Source organism: Gymnoscopelus braueri (assembly GCF_963280865.1).
Source record: "Gymnoscopelus braueri genome assembly, chromosome: 14".
NCBI classification, from domain to species: Eukaryota; Metazoa; Chordata; class Actinopteri; order Myctophiformes; family Myctophidae; genus Gymnoscopelus; species Gymnoscopelus braueri.
Window position 1 is genome coordinate 4,162,376 of NC_137619.1, and position 19,199 is coordinate 4,181,574.

The window sequence follows — 19,199 nt, forward strand, 5'->3', positions numbered from 1 at the left end:
CTAGTAAGGAACCGAGTGCCGCGGTAGGAGCTTGTAGATCTCCAATACAAATAAAAAAACGTGAACATTTTTAACTCAAATCTTTGCTTCTGGGGGTCCCTGGAACAATACATTTTGAGATGGGCGTCCGCGGCCAAATTCATATCATTTTGGGGGTCCTTGACATGAAAAAGGTTTTAGAACCACTGATATTATACTGTAGCTACATTTGTAAAAAAAACTAAAATAAAAAAAAGGATTTAGAAGAGTTACAAATGTTCGCTTTAAAAATGTATATATTCAAAGATTTGCACACATTTGCACACATTTAAAAAAAAAATGCAGATCTACAAGCTTGTAGCGCGGCACTCTGTGCCGCACTATGAGCTTGTAGATCTGCTATTTTTGAATAGCCCAAATCTAAATCTAAAATGACACACAGATGCCTTCCTGGTCTTAAAGAGTCACGGTCATTATCACAATATTTTCATTTATATAACGTCGTGCCCCAAATAGGGACACCAAGGTTAAAACCACTTAAAGGGATATTTCACTTTCAAAACCTTTTTTTGGTCATTTTATCGTCTACTCAGGCTTTTGTGAGCCCCGCACCCAGACAGTTTTTAAGTTGCTTGATTCAGTATGTAGATATTTGATATTCATTTTATCAGACACGCCCCCTTCCTATACAAACCCATTGTAACTTCAAACTCCATTTTTAACATGTTAGATTCATTAAAAACACCCGTCCTTGGTTCTGGTGACTCATCCTGCCCTCCTATTACGTGAGGGGGCCGTGTTTTTCTTTTTTCTTTTTTTTTTCATTTTCAAAAAAACATAAAAGATTAAATTTAAAAAAGTGATTGAAAAAACACGGTCTCCTCGCGTATTAGAAGGACAATGTCAGTCACCAGAACCAAGGACGGGTGTTTACGATGAATCTAACATGGTTAAAATGGAGTTTGAAGTTACAATGGGTTTGTATAGGAAGGGGGCGTGTCTGATAAAATGAATATCAAATATCTAAATACTGAATCAAGCAATTTAAAAACAGTCCGGGGTGCTCCCAAAAGCCTGACTAGACCATAAAATGACCAAAGATTTTTTTGAAAGTGAAATATCCCTTTAACCACTTAAACCCCAGTATCCTTATCGCAGGGAAGACTTTAGCAGAAAACAGCCGATCAACAAGCTCACATCGTTGTTCGGCTATTTTCAGCGTAAGATATTTAATGTAGCGGGAAAACAGAAAAGACACTGGTATAGAGCCCTGAGGGACTCTGGTCAACCATTTAGGGTTTAAAAGGAGTAGTTCACCCAAAATAGTTTCGCTTATTTTCTATCAATTGCACACTCCTACTCAACTACTCCTTTAAGCGGTTAAACCCTATTGTTGGATGACCGCGGTTCCCCAGGGCTCTATATTTGGTCCGCTCATTTTCCCTCTACGCCGAATCTCTTTGCCGAAAATAGCCTCATGTTGCAACCTGGTGTGAGCTTGTAGATCTGCTATTTTATCATTAGTTCTCAAAAATTCTGGACAATTCTGAAAATGTACTTCATAATTTGTACTTTTGAATATATACTTACTACTATGAAAAATACTTAGCATTTAGTTGAGTATAATATACTTTGTCCACCACTGCCTATGTCTCCAGGTTCTGGGGAGAAGAACAGCCCGACAACGGATCAACGGGGAACTGCGCTGCGATCCGCAAACCCTCTTCTGGACCAGCATCATGGTACGACGGGCAATGTATTGCTCGTCTCCTATATATGTGTATAAAACATATGTGAGCAGCAGTGGTCCTTAACCTCTGGGTCCCCAGTTCGAGTCTGATTACTTTGGGGGGGGGTCACGGCCTGAAAAGGTTCAGAACCACTGGTGTAGAGGGTGTAGAGGACTGTTTCCCAAACAGTGAGTGGGTCGGGACCCATGTTGGGGTCAGGACCCATTTTTATGGTATATCCTTATTTTTTCTTTTCATTTTCTACATTTAAAGGACAACTTTGTTTTTTTTACAACCAAGGTTTATGTTTTAGATTGTAATTAAAGTAAATAAAAGATGAGTGTAATTTTTTATTTTATTTACTGCTTTCTATAGTTTTAGCAATTTTCGTGATCTTATTTTTTTTACAGTGGGCAGGGGGCATTCTGTCCGGTGGCTAAATATGTATTTTTTTTACACAATAACCCGGCCTTTTCTTTATTATTATTTACAGTAGCTCTTCTAGCCCCCAATAACTCACATCTGGCCATCAAAGACCACAGGTCCTTTTTTATTGTGTAAAAAAGACATATTCAGCCACCGGACAGAATGCCCCCGCCCACTGTAAAAAAATATCGCGAAAATTGCTAAAACTATAGAAAGCAGTAAATGAAAAAAATAATAACACTCATCTTTTATTTACTTTAATTACAAGCTAAAATATAAACCTTGGTTGTAAAAAAAAACAAAGTTGTCCTTTAACATACAGTATATATATCTTATTATTTCAAAAGAGTTAAGCAAAACAATTGTTTTGAAGAAGGGGTGAAAATAGCCGATGTACAAGCTTTTGTGAGCTTGTAGATCGGCTATTTCATGTTTCCTCGATACTTATAGTAAACCTGACCTTTGGCTCTGTACTTGGTTTAGATTGTAGATCGGCTATTTCATTGTAATCAAGTTACAGCTTTTATTTTCCACCCCAGACAGTTTTGAAGTTGATATTTGATATTCATTTTATTATTCATGACACTCCCCTTCCCATATAAACCCGTTGTAACTTCAAACTTCATATATATATATATATCTATATATATATATATATATATATATATGAAATATGAATATACTTAGTTACTTTCCACCACTGCGCCCCCCCAGCCCGTAGGAGTACGTGCAATGACCGATATCACCCTCCTCCTCCCCAATTGTGCGGGCCAATTGTGTTCGTGTAGACGCTCGACACCACGGTGGATTCGACGAACCCACAACCTCCGTGTTGGTGGGCAGGGACTTTACCACTGCACCGCCCTCAAACTTATTTTTAACCATAATGTCCTAATGCCATGTTTTTTTTCAATTACTTTACTTTTATTAAATAAATGATAAATATTAAATTTAGAGCTTTAAAGCGGTCTGGGGTGCACACACAAGCCAGAGTCGACATCAACCCCCCCCCCCCCCAACCCCCTCCCCATGGGCTCTTTTTTTCCCCTCCTCCCAAGCCCTGCCTTCCTCCGGAGGCAGGGCTTGGGTGTAGTGCTTTTTTGCCCATCCCATCCCCCATCCCCCCCCCCCTATGTGTGATTCTGATTCTGATTCTAAAATGAACCCAGAAGTGTTTCGAAGTGAAATGTCCCTTTAATTGACCTGTCCTAATAGTATCTTCTTGATTGTATCCTATAGTTCATGTTGTGGTTGTTTGGGTCTTACATTAAAGTACATTATTCTGTATGTATTTTCCTTCTAAATAAATAATCCACTGAGCATTCAAGTTGTGTGGCCTGTCTTCCTTCAAGCAGTGGTGGAAAAAGTACTCAAATTCTTTACTTAAGTAAAAGTACCAATACTGCGATATAGAAATACTCTGTAACAAGTAAAAGTCCAGAATTCAAAATCCACTTGAGTAAGTACAAAAGTACAAAAAAAAGTACAAAAGTATTGGCATCAAAATGTACTTAGAAAGTACCAAAAGTAAAAGTACTGAATGTTTGAAAATAGCAGATCTACAAGCTTATAGATCGGCTATTTTCAAATAGCCTATGTATAAAATAGGCTAAAGTGGTTAATTTATGTTTTATAATATCATAATTTATATCTGAAATGTAACGAGTAACTAAAGTTTTCAAATAATTGTAATGGAGTAAAAGTACAATATTTGCCTCTGAGATGTAGTGGAGTAGAAGTAAAAGTATTGGAAATTGGAAATACTCAAGTAAAGTACAAATACCTCAAAATTGTACTTAAGTACAGTACTTAAGTAAATGTACTTAGTTACTTTCCACCACTGCCTTCAAGTAAACCACGTTGATGTTTAACCCAGTGGTTTTCTTCATGCCAAAGGACCCCTAAATTGATATACATTTTGCCACGGACCACCATCTGAAGACGTTTGGTGCCAGGGACCCCCAGAGGAGAAGATTTGTGTTAAAGAATGCAAAAAATCTACAAAATCTTCTTCAAACACTTCGAAAACGTTCGTGACGCGCTGCAAGCTTGTAGATCTGCTGTTTTTGAATAGCCAACGTATGCAATATGGATAAAGGGGTGAAAAATAAGTGTATACACCTTTTGCTGGGGACCCCCTGGAACCCCCTCAAGGACCACTGGTGGTCCCCGGACCACTGGTTGAGAACCACTGGTTTAACCCATTAAAGCCGGTAACGCATCTGTGTCATTTTAACATTTCTTTGGCTATTCAAAAACATCTGATCTACAAGCTCATAGCGCGGCTCTGCCACGCTATGAGCTTGTAGATCTGATTTTTGGGGGGGAAAATCTTGGAAATGTTGTGCAAAGCTTTGAATATATATATTTTTTAAAGCGACAGTTTTGAAAAAAAGTGTCATGGACCACCCAAAATGATACGTATTTGGCCGTGGACCCCCATTTCAAAATATTTTGTTCCAGGGACCCCCAGAAGTTGTAACAGAAAAAAACACATATTCAAAGATTTGCACAAATGTTCATGATTTTTCAAAAATAGCAGATATACAAGCTCATAGCGGGGCACTCGGTGCCGCGCTATGAGCTTGTAGATCTGCTATTTTTAGTTTCTAGTCTAAGTATTTTTATTATTATTATGAATTATTACCAAAGAAATTCCAATTGAAATGAAACTGTACTAGATATCTCCATAAAACCGCATGTATGTTTTTCTTGTAAATGAGAGAAATAAAGGAGTCCTCTTTGCCTGTCACCACAAAAGTACAATTTCCGCCTATAAACTAAAGGTATGTTTAAAGGACTATATTTCAGTATTTATTTAGGTAAATTACATTCTGACTCTTTGGTGATGTAGGGCAGACACCTGGTTCAGACCTCAGCAAATTTGATGAAGATGAGAGCGAGCATTCTCAAGGTATAGGCTTTTTTTTGTCACCTTTGCCCTATTCGGACTGGCCGAAAATAGCCGATCTACAAGCTCAAAACGCGTCACAGTGCGACGCGTTTTGGGCTTGTAGATCTGCTATTTTTGCCATTTTTTTTATTGGAATCCTGAAAAGTAACATTTTTATTTAATCCAGCAATACATTATTATTATTAGTTATACTTATGTTAACTTTATGAACTTAGATACAAATACATTGGACATAAAAAAAGACAATAGAATAGTCATTAAGCTACTAATATAGACTGAAGTAATTAAAGCGTGTCATGTTTGGAATTGTAACAGCTGGAATCAATAATATATCAGTTTTCCGATATTAACCTGCGGGCCGCATTAAGTGAAGGTCGTGGCCACATGGGGCCCCCGGGCCGCCGGTTGCCCATGTATGAGCCAATTACTTATCTTTTTTTTTTTGCCCCAAAATAAAAGTCCAACAATCCATTTCATGAATGGGAGACCCTAAAGATTAGGAACAAAACATGGTTGTGTTTTGTTCTAACTCAGGGAGGGGTTTCTCAACAAATAAAACCTTGTTTTAAGGACTTTCTGCTAGACTACTATGTGTGCTATATAAACAAGGTAAGGCAGTAGACAAGATAAAGAAGAAGAAGAAAACTTTATTGTCCATTAAATTGACATAAAATGGACATTTGTCTTTGGCACACCAGCAGTCAGTTACAACAATAAAACATTACAAAAATACACAGGTGCATTAAGATACTATATAAAAATGCACTCACATTAACACAACAACAGTGGTCATGAGCAGTGGCGATTAGACTATTTAAACATTTTCTTATTCAAAATGTCCACAGCAGTTGGCACAAAGGACGTTTTGTAACCCTTCTTTTTTTTGTGCTAATTTTTCCCTAAGCCTCCTGCCCGATGGCAACAAGTCAAATTCAGAGTGAAGAGGATGGGTAGAATCATTGTAAATCTGAATTGCTTTATTGGTTATGGAGCGGTTGTATATGTCCTGAGGTTGCAATTGTTTGTCTCCAATGATCTTACTTGCCTGGTTGACTACCTGGGTGAGCTTGTTTTTATCTCTAACTGAGAGGTTCCCAAACCAGGACACGATGTTAAAAGTGAGAACACTCTCAGTGAGTGATCTATAGACCATGGTCAGGGTGTGTTTACTGGCATTAAAACTTCTCAGTTTCCTGAGAAGATAAAGCCGCTGCCTTGCCTTTTTGTAGATGTTGTCTGCAAGATTAATCACTAGGTGTCGCTGTTGCGCCGTCTATTCCCTTTGAGATTTCAGCAATAAACACTGTATTAGCCATACTGGTGACAGTAGATTTATAATGTTGTCTGTCGTCAGTGGTGTAAAGTTACTAAGTACATTTACTATACTTAAGTAAAATTTTTAGGTATTTTTTATTTTACTGAAGTATTTCCAATTTTACTACAATTCATCGCTGGGGAATCCAAGTTAGAAAATAGAAACTACAGGCTTTCTATTCCTGGAGTGTTAGCATGCTATAATGGAAGCCATTGTTCTCACGTTATTAAATCAATCAAATAAAATAAAGATATTGAAGAAAAATGAAAAACCTTCCTAACGATGATGTCACTGGTAGACGGGTTTCTGAAGAGTCCACAGCCCTCCTATGAGACACAGACTGAGTAGAAAAAAGATTACACCATTTTATCAAGAGCATTAGTGAGGATCTATTATATGAGTTCAAAATGGGTGAAGTGGTCCTTTAACCGGGTCACACATGGAGCATTGATGTGCACGAGTCGGCCCGTTAAGACCTGGAACGCATCTGTGTCACTTTTTCATTTGAGCTAAAAAGCATTATTTTACACTTTGGGCGATTCAAAAATAGCAGATCTACAAGCTCGTAGCGCGGCACCGAGTGCCGCGCTACGAGCTTGTAGATCTGCTATTTTTGAAAAATCGTGAAAATGTGTGCAAATCTTTGAATATATATATATTATTTTAAAGCAAACATTAACCAAAATCTTTGCTTCCGGGGGGTCCCTGAAGCAAAATATTTTGAGATGGGGGTCCGTGGCCAAATACATATCATCTTGGGGGTCCTTGACATGAAAACGTTTGAAAAACCACTGATATAGAAACATACTTTTGTTCAGAAAACTGTTAGGATTTAGAGGACATTTTGCGGAATCGTATAATCTCAGGTCTTAATGGGTTAAGGTAAAAAGTGCGAATGGGGGCGGGGCCAGTGTATGATATATTGGCCTACGGGAGCGCTCCCCACCAATGAGTGGACAGATTGTCCGAGCCCATGGGCGAGCTTCTGTAATGGTACTGTAAATCTGGGCCCCCAAATCTGAGATTGTGGTGGGGGCTCGTCATTTCTTGCAGGGGCTTTAGCCCCAAGGCACCCACAGGATCGGTGCCTATGCACACACACATACACACACGCACGCACGCACGCGCACACACACACACACACGCGCACACGCACACGCACACGCACACGCACACGCACACGCACACGCACACGCACACACAGTGTTGTAGTGCTAACTTTGGAAGTGGGGGAGCGCACCTCTGCGCTATGGAGATTGTCTATGAGGTATCCATGTCAGACCATGTCCCTGTAGTGGTAGTGCTTGATGTGGACAGACTTCCTGAAATGACCAAAGAGGGTAATAGTGCCGTTAAAACAAAACTAGATTGGTCCAAACTCTCAAAAAATTATGTACTGACTTATTTTGGGAGAACTAATGATCTGTTCAGTGATGTATTGTTGCCCTATGATGCAATTTTATGTGCCGATGTAAACTGTAAAATAAATAATCATAGCAAGGACCTCTGTGCTCTCTATGACTGTATAGTGGGGGCTATGTATGAGGCCAGCAGACCTCTTTTTCTGCAAAAGAATAGTATCAAAAAAGTAAAGCCGGGGTGGAACAAGTATGTGGTAGCCCATCACGCAGAAGCTAAGCAGGCCCATAAGGCGTGGGTCCTGGCTGGTCGCCCCAGACAGGGACCAGTCCTGGACCATAAAAAGAATACTAATACTCTTTTTAAATCAGCTGTGCGCCATATCGGTAGGCACAAGGCTAAAATGAGAGCAGATTCTATGGCTGACAAGCTACTTGGCCATAATGTAAATGGGTTCTGGAAGGAGGTGAGAGCTCTAAACAGAAATAATGCTATCTTACCTTGCAACATGGAGGGTGTCTCTGGGGAGAATAATATAGTAGAGCTCTGGAGGGAACACTACTACCAGGCATATGAATTGGACAACATTATTAGTAGTTCTGCCATTGGTTTATCATGCTGTTTTTACAAATTTGTTGCTTTTAAATGTGCAAATGATTTTTTTTTATTTATCATAATAAATAAAACGCGCGTCCCCCCTCCACTACACCCTGGTTCTATTTGTACACTCTCAGAGTTAAATTAACACTGAGGATTTTCCAGTAGATCGCCGTCCCAGAGATAAAACATGGTTCCATTTGTACACTCTCAGAGTTACAGACCCATAAGGGTCCATTTGGTCCCCTGGTGGGTCCAGGACCAGAGGTTGATAAACCTATAAAATAGGTGCTATACTGTAGCACCAAAAGAGGTTCCTCTATATGATTATGAGCCAAAATAACCACTTAGAGTGCTTAAGCACCACCGGGACCCCTAGAGGGTCCTCAGAGTTACTACAGCTGGGCGTCAAATTTTTGTGAGATTGGAACCTTGTTTTTTTTACATTAACCACTTGAACCCTAGTATTCCTTTTCTGAGGTGAACGTTAGCCGAAAATAGCAGATCTACAAGCTCACAACAACGCCTCGCAGTGCGAGGTTAAGTACCTAGTACTTAAATCAAGTACTAAGTATTGAAGGTTTAAGTGGTTAAATGTCGGAAATTAACAATAAAAACTGAATTTACAAAACACTGATGATAGTCAATGAAGATATCAATGAAATCTATGACAAAGTTTAATCTGCAACACAAGTGTAAACAATGTAGTGGGGGTCCCTGCTTCATCTCTCTCTCAACTAGGGGGTCCTTGGGCTGAAAAACCTTGAAGACCCCTGGTTTAGAGGCAAAGACAGCAGTCCCTCTTTAGTTGAAGTCTAGTGCCCCCTAGTGGTAATAACACTGCATTTAGGGCAGCACTGTTTCCAGAACATAATTATGTAGGCCTAAATATCACCTTTTTTTTTTATCCTTGCTGGTTTTCTGTTTGGTTGTTTGTATTATTTTAAATATTTTTTATTTTATCTTCAAATTGTCCCCTCACCCCAAAATAAATACAAAATAAAAATAGAATAAATAACAGGTTTGGCAAATTCTAAAATAAATAGATAATAGATAAACGACCCAGACATTATGTCTATGAGATAAATGACCCAGATATTATGTCTATGAGATAAATGACCCAGATATTATGTCTATGTGAAAATAAATGCATCAACTGAATGAGTCAACGTTATGATTCTTCAATGAATCACATATTAATATTCTGTGATGCACATGAATGCTTTTTTCTCATAATACTGCATGTTCCATATATGGATAAAACACATCATCATTGGTCTTCTAGATGTATTATATTAAAAATAATCAGAAACACATAAAACAGACACTGACAACAGTGTTTAAGTTTTAATATGAGTTTATTGAGAGGCTGAATATGAACATTATGGGAGCTCTTTAAAACACTGGTTCTCACACTGTTTCAAGTCAAATGTCCAAAAGTTTCCAATATACTTTAAAGATTTTGACAAAATGTTCAAAAATAGCAGATGTACAAGCTTGGATATCTGCTATTTTTTTCAATAGACAACATATAAAATATGGATAAAAGGTTAAAATGATTGTGTTGTGACATTATATCAACACATTTTGTTGGAGACCCCCTGGAACCCCCCCTTCCCCAGGACCCCTGGGGGTCCTGGGGAAGGGGGGGTTCCAGGGGGTTCAAAGTGGGGTCCCCAGACCCCACTTTGAGAACCAATACTTTAAAGTAATGGTATCAGTCCCAGTGTTACATAGAATAGAGCAGAACACCACTGAATGTGTTGTGGTTGAATGAGGAGCCATCACAGAGCCTGAAGGAACCACCAGGTATACGCATGTAAACTCTGTCTCCCTGCTCCAGCTCTAGGATCATTCCATTAGACACGTATATATTATCGTTACCATTATTCTTTGAAAGGTTAAGAATGAGTAGCTGCTCATTTTTATACATGTAGACGAACACATACTCTGAATCCCAATTGCTACATGCAGTAAATCTGAACTGATAGACTCCTTTCAATGGTGCTGAGAAGATACCTGAGACAGAACAAACACACACACACACACGCACGCACGCACGCACGCACGCACGCACGCACGCACGCACGCACGCACGCACGCACGCACGCACGCACGCACGCACGCACGCACGCACGCACGCACGCACGCACGCACGCACGCACGCACGCACGCACGCACGCACGCACACACACACACACACACACACACACACACACACACACAGTGAATGTGTTAGTAAACCCTCCTGTCATATAGGACCACCATGGAAACCATGCAGTGGTGGAAAAAGTACTCAATTGCTTTACTTGAGTAAAAGTACCAATACTGCAATGTAGAAGTACTCTGTTACAAGTAAAAGTCCGGATTTCAAAATGTACTTGAGTAAAAGTACAAAAGTATTGGCATCAAAATGTACTTAAAGTACCAAAAGTAAAAGTACTAAATATTTGAAAATAGCAGATTTACAAGCTCACAACGCGTCGCGTCTCGTGTTGTGAGCTTGTAGATCTGCTATTTTCAAATAGCCTGTGTATAAAATAGGCCTAAAGTGGTTCATGTATGTTTCATAATATCATAACTTAGATCTGAAAAGTAACTAGTAACTAAAGTTTTCAAATAATTGTAGTGGAGTAAAAGTACAATATTTGCCTCTGAGATGTAGTGGAGTAGAAGTAAAAGGATTGGAAATTGGAAATACTCAAGTAAAGTACAAACACCTCAAAATTGTACTTAAGTAAATGTACTTAGTTACTTTCCACCACTGTGTCTTACTGTACCACATGCTGTTTACATTTGTAACTAATGATGTATTCAATCAATCAATCAATCAATCAATCAATCAATCAATCAGTCAATCAATCAATCAATCAATCAATCAATCAATCAATCTTGTTGACAGAAACCAGTGGTTTCAACCAATATTTCATTCATTGATCATGATGACACATTTTAAACATTGTTTTAAAAACAATGATATTAAAGTTCTCTCATCCTGAAATGTCAATGGGAATTACACAGTTGAAGATGTATTTATATTACTGTAATTTATTTATGTCTGATATTCTGTTATATAAGTTGTGTAATTAGTTGGTAGTAATTGATAGTGTAAAGTTAATTAACATAATGTAATCTCCACCTACCTGTAGATGGATTGTATGCGTTGCCGATGTTAGTGATAACGGTCTTGTAGATCAGAGTGGTGATAGAACTAAATGGTCCAACTTGTCCATCACCCAAACCAGCAGAGAAGGCAACCTTTGGTTTGTCTGTCAACACAGGAGCATTGTTATATTGTTAATAATATTATAAAAGCATAATAATATACTATTAACCCTACTGTGTTATACTCTGCTCCTCTTATCCTTCAATACCAAATCTCTTCAACGAACAAAGTAGATACAAGCTCACGAGTCACAACACAACGTACTGTGAGCACACAGCGTACTGTGAGCTTGTAGATCTGATATTTTTCTGAATGTTTGAAGACACTATAGGTTCATGTGGTTGAGCCAATCAAATGTATTACATCTAGACAAATTAATAATAATAATAATTATTATTATAATCATAACAATCATAATAATGATAATAATGTTATAATACACATGTAAACAACAGCATTGGAGACAGATAAAAACCCTACCCCAGCAAAATGATTGATGGTTGGGAACCAAATGGACCTTTACAGGTCTGTAACTGTTATGTACACATGGTACAAGATGGACCCTTACAGGTCTGTGACTCTGAGAGTGTACACATGGTACCAAATGGACCCTTACAGGTCTGTGACTCTGAGAGTGTACACATGGAACCAAATGGACCCTTACAGGTCTGTGACTCTGAGAGTGTACAAATGGAACCAAATGAACCCTTACAGGTCTGTAACTCTGAGAGTGTACAAATAGAACCAAATGGACCCTTACAGGTCTGTAACTCTGAGAGTGTACAAATGGAACCAAATGAACCCTTACAGGTCTGTAACTCTAAAGGGCCGTTCACACTAAAAACTATAACTATAAAAATATAGTTTTAAAAACCTTTAAGTCAAGTGAATGGCAGAGTTCACACCAACTATACAAAAAAATACAATACAGTTATAGTTATTGTTATAGTTATAGTGCTCAGTGTGAACGGTGCTTTAGAGTGTTCAAATGGAAGCTCCATTCTTCTGCTTGTACTTGTAGTTAGTGACAAATAAAAGCTTCTTGGTTCTATATGTGTCTCAGAGTTATGAGGCTGTGTTGGTCCTGAACTGAACTGTATGTCAGAGCTAGACCAGAGTCTCAATGTGATGAGTAACATTTTAAATACATTCTTAAAGAGACAGACAGACAGTGTAGTCATGCTAGGAGGAGAGAAATGTGCTCAATTATTTAGTATCAGTTAAAGACAGGTTGTCTGCACACATTTAAGAAGATGGAGAGACTTTAGACTCGAAGATAAGGACAGAAAATATTACATTTTGGCATTCAAGTCTTTTGTATTAAAACTAAACAGTTGTTATATTACTGCAGTGTTAAATACAGAGCAGAATAAACTAAACAGTTGTTATATTACTGCAGTGTTAAATACAGAGCAGAATAAACTAAACAGTTGTTATATTACTGCAGTGTTAAATACAGAGCAGAATAAACTAAACAGTTGTTATATTACTGCAGTGTTAAACACAGAGCAGAATAAACTAAACAGTTGTTATATTACTGCAGTGTTAAACACAGAGCAGAATAAACTAAACAGTTGTTATATTACTGCAGTGTTAAACACAGAGCAGAATAAACTAAACAGTTGTTATATTACTGCAGTGTTAAACACAGAGCAGGATATTATATAAAGATGCTGACAGGTGGAAACGTCATTATGTCCAAAACTGTTACTTTCATGTTGCGCTGCACCGTGTTTTGAACTTGTAGATCTGCTATTTTTGCTACTTTTGTGTGACACTGTAGTGTGATCAAATAGTGCATTAATTTACCAAAAAGCATAAAAAGTAAAAATATGGAGATAAGAAGTTTCTGCCAAACAGCGATGATAACTTAGAAGTGTAGCTCCAGTGTTTAGAAGTGTAGCTCCAGTGTTGTAAAGTAACTAAGTACATTTACTCAAGTACCCATCCACTGGAAGACTCCACTCCTCCAACACTAACCGTCTCCTTGTCCCCGACACCAACCTCCGCATCATGGGCGACCGGGCCTTCTGCTATACAGCCCCATGTCTGTGGAATGCCCCCCCCCCTCCCCAATCACCTGAGAGCACCATAGTCCACTATAAACCTACCTTTTTACCAAAGCATTCCCCTACTGTAACTTTTGGGCCTTTCTTTTAATGTGACCCCTTTTAGTCTAGCCTAGCTGGGTCCTGTAATTGTTCTGGTTTCCTATGTTGTTATGCCATTGTGAGCTTGTAGATCTGCCATTTTCAAAAGAAATATTTACATTTGAAAACTTGAAATGGGACATTCTGCAAAATGAGTACTTTTACTTTTGATACTTTAGGTACATTTTGATGCCAATACTTTTGTACTTTTACTCAAGTACATTTAGAATTCCGGACTTTTTCCACCACTGCTTATGACTGAGATTGATTCAATAGATCTACTGTAGGGTCTTAGTTCACTAAGTCAGGGGTCTTCAACATTTTTCAGGCCAAGGACCCCTTAGCTGAGACACAGATGAAGGAGGGACCCCCACTACTTGTATTTAATTCTGTTTGCAGAATGTTTTCACAGATCTTATAGCTTCATAGACTCAATGTGTAGCGTTGTTGGATTCATGGTGTAACAGTGGTGGGAAAAGTACTCAAATGTTGTACTTAAGTAAAAGTATCAATACTGCAGTGTAGAAATACTCTGTTACAAGTAAAAGTCTGGAGTAAAAGTACAAACGTATTGGCATCAAAATATACTTAAAGTACCAAAAGTAAAAGTACTCATTATGCAGAATGTCCCATTTCACTAGTTCAACATATATAAATTTTTTTTGAAAATAGCCGATCTACAAGCTCACATTGTGAGCTTGTAGATCGGCTATTTTCAAATGGCCGAAATGTATATAGGACTGAAGTGGTTAATGTATGTTTTGTAATAATAATCTAAATCTGCAAAGTAACTAAAGCTGTCAAATAATTGTAGTGGAGTAAAAGTACAATATTTACCTCTGAGATGTAATGGAGTAGAAAATGAGAAATACTCCAGGGTTGTAAAAAATCCTCAAAAGTGTACTTGAGTAAATGTACTTAGTTACTTTACACCACTGCCAGGCAATACTTCCCCCCCTACACAAAACCTCTTCAACAAAAATAGCCGATCTACAAGCTCTCAACACCTGGCAGCACGAGGCATTGAGAGCTTGTAGATCTGCTATTTTCTGTTCCCCTCAGAAAAGGGATGCTAGGGTTCAAGTGGTTCATGTAAAAAGAAGTTCCTATCACACAATGATTATTTTATTACAATCTTCCTGAATCTATCATCTTAATGTGTGTTAAACATACTTACTCAACAGTTTCTGAACTTGACCCTCAGCAGCAGTCAGCCTGGTTCCTACGGTGGACAGCTGAGCATGGTGGGCTGAAACCACAACATTAGCATTAAGTCTAATCCATCACAAATACTCCTGCTGTTTCATTTAAAATACATCAACAAATACAGTGAATTACATCTAAACAGCATCTATTCTCTGAGCTCAACTAAAGTAATTAACACCAAAGTAAGAAGTTTTTCAACACCATCCTCTCCTAGCCGCATTCACTGAACATCTGCTGTTCAAATTACCTTCACTTCCTTCCTTCAAGACTTGGATGTGGCCCTCACTGGTACTGAGTCTGGTCTGGTGGTCTTGGATGTGGCCCTCACTGGTACTGAGTCTGATCTGGTGGTCTTGGATGTGGCCCTCACTGGTACTGAGTCTGGTCTGGTGGTCTTGGACACCAACTATACAAAAAATAAAATACAGTTATAGTTATAGTTATAGTTATAGTGCTCAGTGGGAACGGTGCTTTAGAGTGTTCAAATGGAAGCAAATGCACCCGTATGGGTCCATTTGCTTCCATTCTTCTGCTTGTACTTGTAGTTAGTGACAAATAAAAGCCTCTTGATTCTACATGTGTCTCAGAGTTATGAGGCTGTGTTGGTCCTGAACTGAACTGTATGTCAGAGCTAGACCAGAGTCTTCAATGTGATGAGTAACATTTTAAATACATTCTTAAAGAGACAGACAGACAGTGTAGTCATGCTAGGAGGAGAGAAATGTGCTCAATTATTTAGTATCAGTTAAAGACAGGCTGTCTGCACACATTTCAGATGATAGAGAGACTTTAGACTAAGACTAGATCTGGACAGAAAATATTACATTTTGGCAATCAAGTCTTTTGTATTAAAACTAAACAGTTGTTATATTACTGCAGTGTTAAATACAGAGCAGAATAAACTAAACAGTTGTTATATTACTGCAGTGTTAAATACAGAGCAGAATAAACTAAACAGTTGTTATATTACTGCAGTGTTAAACACAGAGCAGGATATTATATAATGATGCTGACAGGTGGAAACGTCATTATGTCTAAAACTGTTACTTTCATGTTGCGCTGCACTGGGTTTTGAGCTTGTAGATCTGCTATGTTTGCTACTTTTGTGTGACACTGTAGTGTGATCAGATAGTGCATTAATTTTATTATGGAGATAAGACGTTTCTGCCAAACAGCGATGATAACTTAGAAGTGTAACTCCAGTGGTGTAAAGTAACTAAGTACATTTACTCAAGTACCCATCCACTGGAAGACTCCACTCCTCCAACACTAACCGTCTCCTTGTCCCCGACACCAACCTCCGCATCATGGGCGACCGGGCCTTCTGCTATACAGCCCCATGTCTGTGGAATGCCCTCCCCCCCTCCCCCCCGATCACCTGAGAGCACCACAGACTATAAACCTACCTTTTTACCAAAGCATTCCCCTACTGTAACTTTTGGGCCTTTCTTTTAATGTGACCCCTTTTAGTCTAGCCTAGCTGGGTCCTGTATTTGTTCTGGTTTCCTATGTTGTTATGCCATTGTGAGCTTGTAGATCTGCCATTTTCAAAAAAAAAAAATTTACATTTGAAAACTTGAAATGGGACATTCTGCAAAATGAGTACTTTTACTTTTAATACTTTAGGTACATTTTGATGCCAATACTTTTGTACTTTTACTCAAGTACATTTAGAATTCCGGACTTTTACTTGAGTATTTCTACATTGCAGTGTTGATACTTTTACTTAAGTAAACACATTGAGTACTTTTTCCACCACTGCTTATGACTGAGTTTGATTCAATAGATCTACTGTAGGGTCTTAGTTCACTAAGTCAGGGGTCTTCAACGTGTTTCAGGCCAAGGACCCCTTAGCTGAGACACAGATGAAGGAGGGACCCCCACTACTTGTATTTAATTCTGTTTGCAGAATGTTTTCACAGATCTTATAGCTTCATAGACTCAATGTGTAGCGATTCATGGTGTAACAGTGGTGGGAAAAGTACTCAAATGTTGTACTTAAGTAAAAGTATCAATACTGCAGTGTAGAAATACTCTGTTACAAGTAAAAGCCTGGAGTAAAAGTACAAAAGTATTGGCATCAAAATATACTTAAAGTACCAAAAGTAAAAGTACTCATTGTGCAGAATGTCCCATTTCACTAGTTCAACATATATACAAATCTTTTGAAAATAGTCGATCTACAAGCTCACATTGTGAGCTTGTAGATCGGCTATTTTCAAATGGCCGAAATGTATATAGGACTGAAGTGGTTAATGTATGTTTTGTAATAATAATCTAAATCTGCAAAGTAACTAAAGCTGTCAAATAATTGTAGTGGAGTAAAAGTACAATATTTACCTCTGAGATGTAATGGAGTAGAAAATGAGAAATACTCCAGGGTTGTAAAAAAATCCTCAAAAGTGTACTTGAGTAAATGTACTTAGTTACTTTACACCACTGCCAGGCAATACTTTCCCCCCTACACAAAACCTCTTCAACAAAAATAGCCGATCTACAAGCTCTCAACACCTGGCAGCACGAGGCATTGAGAGCTTGTAGATCTGCTATTTTCTGTTCCCCTCAGAAAAGGGATGCTAGGGTTCAAGTGGTTCATGTAAAAAGAAGTTCCTATCACACAATGATTATTTTATTACAATCTTCCTGAATCTATAATCTTAATATGTGTTAAACATACTTACTCAACAGTTCCTGAACTTGACCCTCAGCAGCAGTCAGCCTGGTTTCTACGGTGGACAGCTGAGCATGGTGGGCTGAAACCACAACATTATAGCATTAAGTCTGATCCATCACAAATACTCCTGCTGTTTCATTTAAAACACATCAACAAATACAGTGAATTACATCTAAACAGCATCTATTCTCTGAGCTCAACTAAAGTAATTAACGCCAAAGTAAGTAGTTTTTCAACATCATCCTCTCCTAGCTGCATTCACTGAACATCTGCTGTTCAAATTACCTTCACTTTCTTCCTTCAAGACTTGGATGTGGCCCTCACTGGTACCGAGTCTGGTCTGGTGGTCTTGGATGTGGCCCTCACTGGTACTGAGTCTGGTCTGGTGGTCTTGGATGTGGCCCTCACTGGTACTGAGTCTGGTCTGGTGGTCTTGGATGTGGCCCTCACTGGTACTGAGTCTGGTCTGGTGGTCTTGGATGTGGCCCTCACTGGTACTGAGTCTGGACTGGAGCTGTTTGACCTGGGTCTGGCTGGCTCTCAATTTGGCAGCCATGACTGAAAAATATCACAGAGAAACACACATTAAACTATGAAACACAATTCAGCCTGTACCTTTACAACTTCTTCAAAGTAGATTTAGAACATCCTAACCTGTCACTGACATCCTCAGCTTCTTGGATTCTTCCTCGCTGGCTGCCAGTCTTTCTTCGCTTGCTGCCAGTCTTTCCTCGCTGGCTGCCACCTTGGTCTCCATGTTCCTCATCTTCTCTTGCTGCACTACCACCATGTCTCTCACCTCCATCAGCGATGCCCAGAGGTCAGGTTGTAAGAGTGTATCTGCTTCTACACCGCTCTCCCTCTCTTTGACCGGTCCATTCTGTCCCTGAGCCCCGGCCTCAGACAGACAGAACAGTAAAACAAGCAAAGCCTCACAACCCTTCATCCTGAAAGCGAGTCACTAAGGCTACCTCGCAGCCGCCTTTTATCCTCTCCCACCTCCTACAGGAACACTGGACACGTGATTGTGACCAGTGGAAAGTTAGGGTACAAACTGGACACTAAATAAAGTCTAGGATCTGAGAACTCCAACATGTGCTTTGATAAGAGCTACCAACGTGGAATATCCTGACTTTGAAAAGAGCCAGTGTGAATATATTTGATGTAATCAGCTGCTGTTATTAAAAAAAAAACTAAAATGTTCCAAGGTTGTTCTGCTGGTGTGATGTGCCTCACTGAGTGGAGAGTGTGCCTTAGATGTTCAGATAAATGAAATGATCACTTATAATAGAATGATATTTCTTCTACAGATATGTGTGTATTTATTCAATACACACATATTTATGCATTTATGTTCATGCGCGTGTTCTCTGTCAACATGTGTTTGTGTCGAGGCCAGCATTTATCACTGATCTAAGAACAAAGCATGTCAGACAATGTAAAAGGTGCATTTTGTTAAACTAATTTCTAATTTCACTCATATCTGGCAGCAGTGGTGAAAAAAGCACTCAATTGCTTTACTTAAGTAAAAGTATCAATACTGCAATGTAGAAATACTCTGTTACAAGTAAAAGTCTGGAATAAAAAATTCACTTGAGTAAAAGCACAAAAGTATTGGCATCAAAATGTACTTAAAGTACCAAAAGTAAAAGTACTTATTATGCAGAATGTCCCATTTAATGT

At 38.7% G+C, this 19,199-nt stretch overlaps 1 long non-coding RNA gene across 1 annotated transcript; it reads right to left on the reverse strand.

Moving 5' to 3' along the window:
• Positions 1-10,038: 10,038 nt before the first annotated feature.
• LOC308100820 lies at positions 10,039-17,597 on the reverse strand. The gene is made up of 3 exons (XR_013934464.1): positions 17,524-17,597; positions 11,464-11,589; positions 10,039-10,339 (listed from the first exon to the last, which is right to left on the reverse strand). It is a non-coding gene; the product is annotated as an uncharacterized lncRNA (long non-coding RNA).
• Between the last annotated feature and the right edge of the window lie 1,602 nt (positions 17,598-19,199).